Consider the following 12,867-nt stretch of genomic DNA (forward strand, 5'->3'; position numbering starts at 1 on the left):
GCATGTATCAGTTTATGGGCTTTATTTAATCTTTATTTGTGTAGCCGTTGGGGGTCAGTATTGAAAATTAATTTGATTGAGCATAGCAGCCACATTGTGCAGAACATCATTCAGTGAAGAGACTAGATATGACAGTTACAAATAATTTAGGAGAAATTATCAGCGAGGAAGGAAAGAGATAAATTTGTTTGATAGTTTCAGGTGCCCTGAATGCACTGGTCCCTGTGTAGAAGCATCAGAGGGTTTTAAAAGTATTGCTGATAAGGAAGACAAAACCTAACAGACCCCTAAACTGAAGTCAATACTACACCCTCCGGTAGAGTGACCTGCTCTTCTGAGATGACCTGCTTTGGAGTGTCCAGGTCTGGGACCTCCAACACAAGAAAGGTGTTGACCTGCTGGCCCCAGTCCAGAGTCACTGCTTTGATTTTAGGAGTTTGAGCAGGTCACCTGTGATGACAGGCTGAGAGAGCATGTGCTGAGAGGCTGTGCAGCATGGAGAGGACTCTATAGTGGCCTTTATTCCCTACTGGGCGCCTACAAGAAAGCTAAAGAGGGTCTCTTCACAAGGGCACAGAGTGACAGGACAAGGGGGAATAACCCTAGGAGGAAGGAGAGTAGGAGATGTAGGGATGGTGAGGCACTGGAACAGATTGTCCCAGAGATGATGCGGGCTCCCCATCCCTGGAGGCATTCAAGACTATACTGGGTGGGATTTTGAGTAAACTGGTCTAGTGGAAGATTTTCATGCCCTTGGAAGAGAGGATGGAACAAGAAGATCTTTAGGGTCCCTTCCAACCCAAACTATGATTATCTGATAATGAAGTTATTGGTGGAAGGCTCTTGTCAGTGACACTTAAGGAGAGTCATACTAGATACTATTAAGGCAGGATCATTATCTGTGTATCCTACAAAGCAAGAATTACAGTGACTGAAATATCAAGTATAGAGTCAAGTGCCACATTTACAAATTTCTCCTATTATGTAGAAATATCAAGTTTTCATAAGTACAAGGACATCTTAACAAATCATTGGGTTTCCTCTCACTTTTCTTTCTTTGTATTTATGGTGACTTAGCATAAAGCAGACCTAGCCTTATTCCTTTTTTCTCTGCTTAGAACTGTATTTCATGCTTATTCTGATCAGACAGAAAACTAGAAAGAGAAAACAGAGAAGTAAGATTTATTTATAAGTGAATGATTGTTTCTTTGAATTTTTCTTACATGTAGTGGATATCTCTTCTCCAATGTTTTGCCATTCTAGCTATTCATAGAACTTTTGCTGTGGATCATTAAGTTAATGAAATAACTTCAAAAGAAAATGTGCCTTTCCAAGCCTTTCCAGACACAATTTTGATACTGCACTTGCTCTGTCATTGGAATATTGACTATCACAGCTTCACTGCCTATGAGATTGGATTAAGATTCTGGAAATAATTTTTTTTAAAGGGTTGAAATTACATGGGGCTTAAAGTGTTTTAGATAATGAGGCCTTGGATGATCCCATCTTGCATGCTGCCTGCCTTCAGTTCAATACTTGCATCACAAAACCAGCAATCCTTCCTGGCTAATGGAGTTTGGAGTTATGAAACAATATAAAAGCTGTGATTAACTGAGTAGCTATAAACAACTTTGGGCTAGTTCTGCACTATCATCTTGTACCCCTACTTGACTCTGGGTCTGTAGTGTTAGTTTGTTTTCTTGACTTCATAAACTATATGTTCCTGTGACCCTTAATTACAACAATTCTATTGAAACTTCAAAAACTGGATGTCTATTCATTTTACATGAGAACAAAACTGATTGGGGGAATTATTTCACTTCATGTGATAAAAATTATGTTCTATAAGTAACTGCAGTTACATTTAGTTCCAATTTCTTATCAATTGATATCTTTTCTTCCCAAGTATATATTTGAATTATTTTTATTGTCTTTTTCACATTTATTCAGAAATACAATTCAGTGAGTTTGGGATAGACTGGACTGCAGATTTTAAAATTTATTCTCATTATTTTTGGCTAATTCAGCAGTCAAGATATTTTTGTATTGCTCAGCATTTTCTTCCTTGAAGACAAGTCAGCATGATAATTTAATGCTATGAGTGTAACTCAAGTTTTATATTGCAGTTTTTTTTCCCAGATGGTAGTCGTTAAAGGGATAATCAAACACAAGACATGGAATATACTTGGGAGATTTTAGAATACAGTGATGGAAAAATGTTACATGTTGTATGTTGTATGTTGTATGTTTTTAGCTGATCTTTCTTTCAATAGTCGCTTTCAAAAAATAAAACACAGCAAATATTAAATTAATTTCAGCTTCATACTTCTGGTTGTGTGCCAGCTTAACTGTTTTATTTCATTCAAGTGGTGAATAACCAATCCTGATTCAACCTATCATTAAAAAATCAAATATTCTCTACAGAGAACACTCTCCATGGTCATAATACCAGTTGTCTCCTCTAGTCTTTCTGATGTTATGAGACCAATATGGATATTTTCTGGATTTGGGTTGTTATCCATTGTATCGAAGTGTGCAACAATATTTCTCCTTGTTAGGAATTCTGAAAAACGTGATGCTTATTTAGAATAAGATAACCTGTTTGTTTTTTGAAAAAGCTTTGCAATGAAAAAAAAAAAAGAACTTGCTTTACATTTTCTCTTTAATTTTTATATCCTGCTAAGAAATGTGACTGAAAATACTATTAAGATAAATAAACTAGATTGAAAACAAGGCAATATTGTTGACTATTTTAATATAAGGAAGAAACAATCACTTTATGATTAATTTATATAAAATGAATCCTTGTGGAATTTGTTTGTTTGGTGGGTTTTTTTAAATTTTGTGCGTGTATGTGTTTTATATTGAACTGTAAGAAATACTGGAAAAGTTCAATCTGGACAATGTTTGGCTAAAAAAATGGTTTCATGTGTGGTCTGCACTCTTGACAGTAAGGAATACTATTAAAATTGGTGACTGGAAAAAAATTTAGGTAGGATCACTGTGGTTTTGATAGTATAAATCTGCTGGTTTAATATTTAAAATATCAGATATAAATAACTTCAACATTTGGAGAACTGCCAGAATATGAATTATAATTTCTAGGTCACTGCCTGTTTAAAACACTATTATCTTCTATCTAGAGTAAAACCTTAAATGGACCTTTTAACTACCAAAGAAGCTGTGCTGAGGCATTTCTGGAATACCATATGTACATATGGTACATATGGTATTCCAAAAACACATTTCGCTGCAGAAAATCATAAAAGGAAAAACCATAAAGAAATTATTTTGATAAAAATACTATATTTTTAATCTGTTCAGAAATCATTAAAACTTGATTTCTTTCCCCCCAGATACTTGTCTCACTTTACCAAATTTAGTAAAAGTATTGGTTTTATATGTAGTTTGGTCACATAATTACAGTTTTTTGTGCTGGAGACAGTATGATAATTTAACAGGTTGTGTTTCTAAAACCAGTTTTTTTACACATCAAGACAAACTTATAAAAGGGAAAATGTTTGGGAATAAAAATTCATTAAGTTCAGTTACTGAAAAGGAGCAAGTCAGGAACTGAAATGACGAGGTTGAATATGAAATCATAAAGGTGCTCAGTTTTCTCACTAAAAGAGCTAGTGTTGTAAGCAGATCTTAGACTAGTTCCTAGAGCTTGTAGCAAAATTCATTGCTGTAAATTATAGAGACTTTCTATTTAGTTCATGGTATGGCAAAGTAGAAGAGATTAGAAAAGGAAAAAAAACTTATGATAAAAATTCGTATTTTTATCCCTCTACAAAGGATACCTATGGAAAATATCACTGCTCCAAGCAGGTGCTTCAGAAGGGTAAAGATTAGAGGGACACATAGTAGATGCTTCGGAAGGGTAAACATTACAGAGACGCAGATGAAACATTTAATGTCATGGGCTTTGTAGGAAAGCATGGATAGTCAGTGATGAATGTCTTCCAGCCACTGCAACCTACTGAGAATGGAATATTTAAAACAGCTAGAAGAGGTGTCTGGTATTAAGGTGGAACAAAACAATAAGTGTAGGTTATTTTAAAAATGGATTTTATCATAGAGTTAAATTCATAATTTGTTTCCCTGTGAAAATATGCAAATACCTAACTATACACTACATCTAAATGAAAGTTCATATAAGTGATTAAGTTAAAACAAACTTTAAAAGACTTTTACTGCTTACACTTTTTAGTGTTTTCAGCACCAAATGAACCCCTAATAAAGGACAGAGGGATGATAGATTAAGTCCTTTTTAGAAAACACAAATCTTTCCAGAGACTTGGAAGATGTTTGCATCAAATAATTGAAAAAAAGCAGTAAAAAGCTTTTAATAAAAATTTTTTTTGGTTTCAATTAAAACCAATACAGAGGCATTAACCATTTTATATATATATGTACACACACACACACACACAATATATATATATATGTATTTATATATATACAAATATATACACAATCATATAAACACACATATATAGCATAGAACTTTAATTGAGTTCCACCTACTGCCATAAAGAAAAACATGAGACTGTCAGTTACATTTATAATAAACACTGATCCAAGATCAGGACAACACAGCGTTGTGAAGAAGAGCCTTTAAAAAAGCTTGCAATGGTAAAATAGATGAGAGACATAGAAAAAAATAGTTTGATAATATATTATATTATTTGAGACTCTCTGGATTCTTCCCCCTAGCCCTCCCACCAGAAAAAAATCCTGCTTATCAGTTGGAATTAAAATTCTTATGATCAGACTACCTATTTTATGTTCATTTTACATTCACCTAGAATTTGAATAAATGATAGCTGTTATTCAAGCTAGCCTGAACAGGTTGTTACTACAGTTTATTACCCCTCTTATTAAAAAAAAATTCCTCTGCACACTTCTATGTTACTGCAATGCAATGTTTTGTTATAGTTTCAGAGTCTGGTTGTGCAAGGCTTTGAAATAGTAAGCTGAACTTACCTTCCATGATGGTTTATTTCTCACAAAACAAGCATGTAGTGCACATATGGCCAGGTACTGGACACAGCTGATACAACAGCTGATGCACTGGAATATCTCAAAGAATGGGAAAGCAAAACATCAAAAAGTGAAAAATGGCCTTGCTGTCAGATTGTGACAGTAATTTGAAAACATGTTTGCACATCTGAAAAGACACTTGAAATATGTTTCATTGAAGAAATAAAATATAGCTATTTCATCTTAATTTTCTTCATTTTTTAAAGAGTACAATATTGTTGGTATCCATTAATGTGAGTCATGTGGCTCAGTATATTTAATAAATCTGTAACTAAGAAAAATTTTCTGTGGCTTGTGGAAGTAATTATCACCTCTTTTGTGTTCATGATGTACAGAAAAGGTTATGACAAAGGTGTTGATTAACAAGTGATCTTGCTTAACATAAATATTGAGTGAAAATATAATATAAATATTGGGTGAAAATAGTTTAGAAAAGTCAGCATGTTCCCCAGAAAAATGGAAACCTTGTAGCTAAAAAAATTTTTCATCTCCCTTATACATTTTGGTAAATTTTGAGACCTGTATCAAGCATCTATTTGTACCTTGCCCAGTTACTAACACATATATTTACCAGAAAATAGCAAAATATTAGATATTGCTTTTTAGTTATATGGACTATAGCTCTTGCATAGGAAAGCAAGGAAAAAACCCAAAAACCCTAAATGAGTGAATTCTAAAGACAGCTTGAAATATGCATGCATCATAATAAAACTAAAATAGATGAAACTGGCATATTCTCTTTCACTTGACCTTGTCAACATATACTTCTCATATGCTTGTTAAGTATGAATTCTGGATGAAATTATGGATGGATGTTGCTCACAACTGAAATTCTGATGGAAAATTTTGCTGAAAACTCTTTATTATTCTCCATCTTCCATGAGTGACTTAAGAGCAGTGTGTGAATGGATAATTTTGTACATATTGCCTTTAGGACATATCCAAAGGCTCAGATGGAAAGTTCTTTGACTACCTTAGAATTAAAAAGCACAGGGTACTCAGATATATGGCTGACTGTATAGCAGATTAACAATTTAGAACTGCATTCCTTGCAGGATGTGATAGAAATTGATGGTTTCTTATGGCACAAGTCTCATAACAACAGGACTTGTACAGTCTGTCCAGAGGAATGACAGACGAAGCTGCTTTCTTTGGAAAGAAAAGGACTTCTAGACTAGCCTATTTTCATTACCTTCAAGAGCAAAACCTGGCTCTTTAATGCTTGGTGAGAATACCTAGAAGTCTCACTGAAACATTAATTTTGAATTTAAACATTAAAGTAAGCAATTAATAATTTTAAAATAAGTAAATTATTGACCATACATGGAATGGGACAGCTCAACTGCCCTTTAGAAGAGAAGCCCAATTACATTAACTTTGTAAGGCAAGATACTTAAAAGATAGTCTTTAGTTGGTTCACAGACAGATAAATATATCACTCTCGTTGCTATTACGTTTCTTTCCTTAAAACTTTTAGGTCTAATACATTCTAAGTAATATGAACTTCTATTTACCTAAAAGTGAAGGAAATAATGATTTATTAAGAAGTAAAATTTTATATATTATTAAGTAGAAATAATTATCATTTAAATATAATATATAGTGTAAAATAAATTTACTTAATTATAGTTTAATTTTCTTGGACTCAGAAGTTATGTAGTTTATGAGTGTAGTAATTAGGGTAAACTAGGAAGCAAAAGAGTAATTTCATTCTATTTAATATAGTAACATAATATATGTTTTAAAAACAATTTCTGTTAGAATTCATGCACTACTAGGTTTATGAACATTTTATACTTTATTTTATTCTATAACCATAGATTAAAAAATAAAGTGAATGTAAGGCCATTATTTAAGTAAAGACATAATAAAAAGTGTGCATAAAATGGGAGTCCAATTGCAAAGACACTACAATTTTAATTAGTAGATAAATAATATGCATGATATGTCATATCTCTGTGTACAGCTTTCCTCCTTTTTAAGCAATGCATATTTTGAACATACACTTTATTATGAAGCTTCTAAAATGTCATCTCAAACCATAGGTCCATATGTTTCATTTACACACAAAGGAATTTATAGCCTAATTTTTTTTTGGCCCTTATATGAAAAGTAGAATATAAAATGTATGTGTAACATTTAGCAAAATATTTGGAAAGTACATAGAAAAGGAAGTTTTTTTGACCCTCAAACTAATACTGAGTTCCTAAAGCCCTCATTTAAAAAGTGGACTATAATTTTACATTACTTTTCAGTGACACACAAATTTATTTAACTGAATGTTGATGCACTTAAATATCTTAGGTGAGGAAGATGAAGATCTTCCAAACTTTAAAATGTCATTTAAGAATGGCTACAAGTTCTATATACCCTAATTTTGTTGTTTGAAATGGGATTTGCAATGCTTAGCCACATACTGATAATGCAGAAGTGGGTACAGCAAAACAATGTGAGAATTTAGCACTTAATCAACAACCATGCAAGACATTTATATCTCATTGTTATTCATAGTGTATCTGGAATTTTTTCTGCAGGAACAATCATTGGCACTGATGAAACTTCTATAGGATTGTTGAATAATCACCCCTTTTTTACCCCTTTTTTTGGGCTTTTTTTGGACAGTTTCTGCCTGTCTACAAATAAGGATAGAAAACAGATCAAAAGGTAAATCAGTCTGAAGGAAATGTAGTGAAAGCCATCACCCTGAGAATGTGTAGCTAATGAAAGACTGAAAGACTGTTCTAATTTCATTTTATTTTAGCCATCTTGCAATGACTTCATGCCAATGTGAAGAAAAGGCATTGTACTATAAAAAGTGTGAAATTATGATTGTCTCCATTATATGTATACGTAATGAATTTTCCAACTTCTCAACTAATACACTCAAGATGCATGTGTGGGAGAGTGGTAGGGAGAGAGGGAGAGCCATTATGGTTTTGGTTTTAGTTTTGTTCCCTCACTGGGGGATCAGATCTGTGGATTTTCTTTATTCCATGCTTATTACTGTCAGATAAAAAAAATGCTTATGTTTGCAATTATGTTTTCCAAAAAAAAAAGAAAACAGTTGCCAAAGCATGCATGTGTAGCACATTAGACAAAACAATGTGTTGAAATCTCAACTGTAAAAAAATCAAGAAATCAGTTGGATTCAAAAACCAATTACTGTGTGTTTTAAAAGAGAAAAAGAATTCAGGTATCAGGCTTCTATTTAGCAATCAAAAAAAAAAAAAAGGGGGGGGTAACTGAAGACCTGAAATCTCTCATAATCTTTCCAGGAAAGAGATAAACATAGTGCTGAATACTGCTAATGTTCTCTTAGAGGTTAACTAGGCTGGCCCACTTCAGCAGCCCATTGCAGTGCTTAGAACAATGACTGAAGAAGATCAGAGGCACTGAATGTTTTAATGTCTAATGAATGCCATAGATCAATGGATTGCATTTTTAAAAATTATTTAATGAATATGATGAACACTCTGAATATTTAATTCCTACTTAGAAAATGCTCTCCTGTTTGGAGAAAAAAAATCTGATCCAAAGGAACTAAAATTATACTATTGCTTTTCTGCAGTTTCCTAGTCCTTAGGTACATTATGGAACAACTAGATTATGTAGTATAAAAACAGTCAGAGGACTGAATTTCCTTATGCCAGGGGAAACTTCAATTCTCTAGTAAATGTTCATTTGACAGCACTATTGTGACAGCATTTCTTCTGGACTGCCTTTGTAACAGTCCATCACGAGCAGATGATGGAGTTCACTTTCATAGTGTATGAGACAGGAAAGCGATTGCTGTGCATTTCAGGCGTTGTTTTCAAAAGAGAAACTGCCTGTGCTTTCTTCAGTCCTTCATGTATTTTTACAGCATGGTCTAATGCAGGATTCAGTGAGTGAGAGCTCTGTATGATTTAATGGAGTCCCAAATCCCAATACTGCTTCTAGAGAAGCCTGTTATTATCCTGAGACTTTCCTTAAAGAGTAATCTCAAATGGCTTTAGTAATTTTGGAAAGTGAGAATGAGAAAAGCACCAGAGATCAAAATATTTATTCCAACTGAATTTTCTATAAGTGGCTACAATATAAATAGGTAAAAGTTACGCTCTGAAAACATAAAGGAAGAAAACTCACCAGGGACTTTTTCTTCAATAAATAGACTGATCATGTGATGAGAATGCTTCCTGTCCTCTGCAATAATTACACTGACATCCCCAAGCACCCTGCCACCTTGCAAGATTATTTTCATTTTGTGTTTATTAAAGAAATAAAAACAGGCTGGCAAAATCTGCCAATTCAAACAAGTACTGTCTCTCAAATAAAATGTAAAAGAAAATAATTACAGAGAATTATTGCAATAGAAAGGTTGTGGGATACTGTTTGTAACTGTTTATATAAACTAAACATAAAAACATCGTTGCACTTCAGTGTATAAATAACAGTCAGTACACATGGCTCTTATATGCTGTGCAGAAGAAAGCAATAAAAATCAAGGAGAAGAGAAGCACACATAATTTTGAATTTTCCAACTGAGGAACTCATGTCTTTGACTTTCAAATGTGATGAGCTTTGATAGGCTCTGTGCACTTCATCCCACCTGCAGTTTCTTGGATTCACGCCTTGATTTGTGTCAACCTATTCACTGACTTTTTATGAAGGTGTTCAGATATACAGTGCCTTAATTAACTACCCAAGATTTCTGTCTCATTATATGAGACAGAAAAGCCCACTAAGCTGTCGTTGAACAGCAGTCATTACTTCAGAGCTGCTGTACTTCTGTGCATGAGGGCGAGGATGGTGATTGATTTATCACTATTTTAATAGATACTTGACCTGTGAGTCAATACAAATGTTTCACTCAGTGGTGGCAGAGGGCAAGTGATCCAATTATGTGAACACAGTGGACTAATAAAGGAGCTCTATTTTTTCCTAATTTCCTGAGAGAGTTGTTAAAATCTTCTGTTGTTTGATATTTAGTACAACTACTAGTTGAGAATATTAAACTCGAAATACTAGGGATAACATTAAAGAAAAAAAAAATCCAAATAACCACTAATAGCTTAACATCATTCCACAATTTCTTAAGTGCTATCAAGATGAATTTTTCTAGTTTTTGGCAAGATATTAAACTCATTCAAGAGGATTATTTTTTTTGCTTTTAATTTTTCACTGCTGTTCATACCACTGAACATGACTTAAAGATGCTATAGGTTAAACCATGCAGATAAATAAGAACTTTGTCTTTTTTTACAAAACTGAACCAAAACCAAATTAAACTGAGGAGAAGTAAGCAACTGTATGTGTGAGCAAGATGAACTCTCATGGAATAAGATGAGGCTGACTGGCCTGTAGCTTCCCAAATACTTTTAATTACTGTCTTGGAGACAGGAAGAATTTGCTTTATTCCGGTTCTGTTCTAGGTCCAGTAGTTCATCTCCTGTTCCTGGTTTCCTAATTGCCTGTGTCAAGAAGATGTAGGCAGTGCACTTCAGAATGATCCTGAAGTACTTGTGCCCTGTTTGTGTTGTCCTTCCCTCATACTTTGGGCTGAGTCAATTCTCTCTGGAAGACAAGGGCTTATGGATGTGAAGCTGTCAGAAGAAGGCATCATTTGCTTGTTCTTCATAAATACAGTATGCAGCAGACATTTATTCAGATGGATCCCTTGTCTTCCAAGCAGTCCTCAAAAAGGACACATGGTCGTAAAAATTAAAACTCTATTGCCAATGTCGAATATGCAACCAGCTTTTGACCTCCGACATTCATTCATTTTTCCTCAAAGCTTTCCCATTCACCAGGAAGACCAGGCAGAAGTCACCATGCACCAAGCCCTTCTCCTCATTCCCTGGAGATATATGGTCACTACTCAGGAAGTCTTAAATCTCCCAGACATATTGCTAGTACCCTTATGGAGAAGAAATGTGGAATAATAGTCTGACCAACTGTCAAAGTGAACAAACTTTGACAGCCTATTCATGATGTTCTGGACCAAACCCCTCAGTGTATAGCAAATGTCCCCTTCTAACAAACCAAGTCAGCTTAGCAGCCTGCATGGCCACAGCAGGGAGTCTTCCACCACCATTCCTTGCCTTATCCTGCCAGTGCTGCCACAGGTCTCAGGCACAGGCTGATCAAAGTCTTTGTTGTGAGGAAGTCCTTCCTTTGCCCGTGCTGGGTCCCCAAAGGTGTTCTGTAAGTCATAGGTGCATGTGGAGAAGGAAAAATCCTTCTGATGCTAGAGTTCACAAGATCCCAGCCCACCTGTCTCCATTTCCCAGTCTAACAAGCGTAGGCGCTTGTTCTCTGCTTCCTTAGTGCAACTTGGAAGAGCAGTGTCAGCTCTTGCAGCGCAGTGCCTGGAAACCCAGGTGGTCTGCTGGTCTCCTCCCACAGACTCATTACTCCTGCTGCAACCTCCCTACCAGTGCATGCTTCCTGCAAGGGCAGACTGCTGCTTGTGGCCCCAGAGGCCATTGCAGACCCTGACCCACAAAACTTCATCCTCCCGCTGGAGTTCATGGTGGGTATAGGCCTCTCAACTGCCTGTGAGCGCTGCTGGGGACTCTGCAATGTGCCCACCATTGCTGAGACAAGCTCTCAGCCAACTGTGCCTCCACTTCTGCCAAAATGCTGCCCTTGAGGGCTAACTGTTAGCTGAAGCATTAAACAGTGTGAGTTACAGTAAAATTCACTGTTATGAAGCTATACGATGCTGACTTTTCACAGCTTTCAATACCAAGTTATACAAATTTCTGTTGTGATTAGAAAGATACTTGGTTTCAGGGACAAATCATTGGTTCTAGAAATATTGTCTTTATTTTTTCCTTGATTCATGGAAGGATACTCTTACATAGAGTTATATTAATCTCTGCATTCCAGTGCCAGGTTAGAAAATGTACTTTATTTAGACTTCTGTCCTTAAAAATATATAGTAATATATATTTGGCCTATCTAACTTTGAAAATACGTAGTAATAGAAAACAGAAAACTAAATTAATGATAAATTAGTGTAAATGAGTATGTTTCAATTCTAGAACAACATAGGCATTGAAGGTATTAATAAACTGTCTCTTTGAATCCTCAGATCTATAAAGAAGACAGAAAACAAGACTCCCGAGAAAATGCCGTTTGAGGAAATTCAGAAGACAGAAATGAACTCTTAGTCACTGCAATGATTCAGAATTCGGATCAACAAAAGTCTTAGAATGAATACAGTCAGTTCCTTCCCACAGGGATCTGTTACTGTAATGAAATTTTAGCCAATCAACAGATCCATAAGATTTTCGGAAGGTAACTGCACAATACTAGGAGTTGAATTAAATGCTGAAAAAACTATATAACTGTAAAGAAAAAAAGAAAAAAATTTACCATTCAAATGGTAAATTACTTTTGAAGAAAGAAGTCAAAATACTTATTATGAATTAATATAAATGCATTTGTAAGAAAACCAGATCTTCAGACTGTCAAGGATATTCATCACTCTGTGTTACCCTTTGCTTTATAGTAGCAGCTATCATCAACATATCCTTGCTGTTGTCTGCAAATTCTGTTTTTCTGTAAAAATCTGTTATCGTCATGTTGAAGAAATTCAGTCACATAGTCACAGTCATGAAATTTTCACAATTAGGCTGGCAACATTTTGCCCATGCAGCTTCAGAAGACGAAACGTAGTTTGTGAAATATTTGGGAAATTGCTCAGCCTTTAGGAAATATTCACTTGCAGAGAAAAAAAATTGATGCAAATGACTTTACATGCAAATAATAAGAATGCATATTAAATCTGCCTATAGCAGCCTTACTTTAGGCCGATATTTCTTTGGAATATTGTGC

General features: G+C 34.7%; 1 protein-coding gene across 43 annotated transcripts in view; it reads right to left on the reverse strand.

Moving 5' to 3' along the window:
* The window catches only part of PTPRD (protein tyrosine phosphatase receptor type D), a 1,159,824-nt gene that overhangs the window by 558,784 nt on the left and 588,173 nt on the right, over positions 1-12,867 (reverse strand). The window contains exon 1 of one of the 43 annotated variants that reach the window (XM_064736589.1): positions 4,990-5,004. The exons of the other annotated variants lie outside the window; for them this stretch is intronic. The gene's annotated coding sequence lies outside the window, so the exon portion shown is untranslated. Of the gene's footprint in view, positions 1-4,989; positions 5,005-12,867 lie in introns of those variants that run through there. 43 annotated transcript variants of the gene reach the window in all.

Source organism: Zonotrichia leucophrys, chromosome Z (genome assembly GCF_028769735.1).
Source record: "Zonotrichia leucophrys gambelii isolate GWCS_2022_RI chromosome Z, RI_Zleu_2.0, whole genome shotgun sequence".
Taxonomy (NCBI): domain Eukaryota; kingdom Metazoa; phylum Chordata; class Aves; order Passeriformes; family Passerellidae; genus Zonotrichia; species Zonotrichia leucophrys.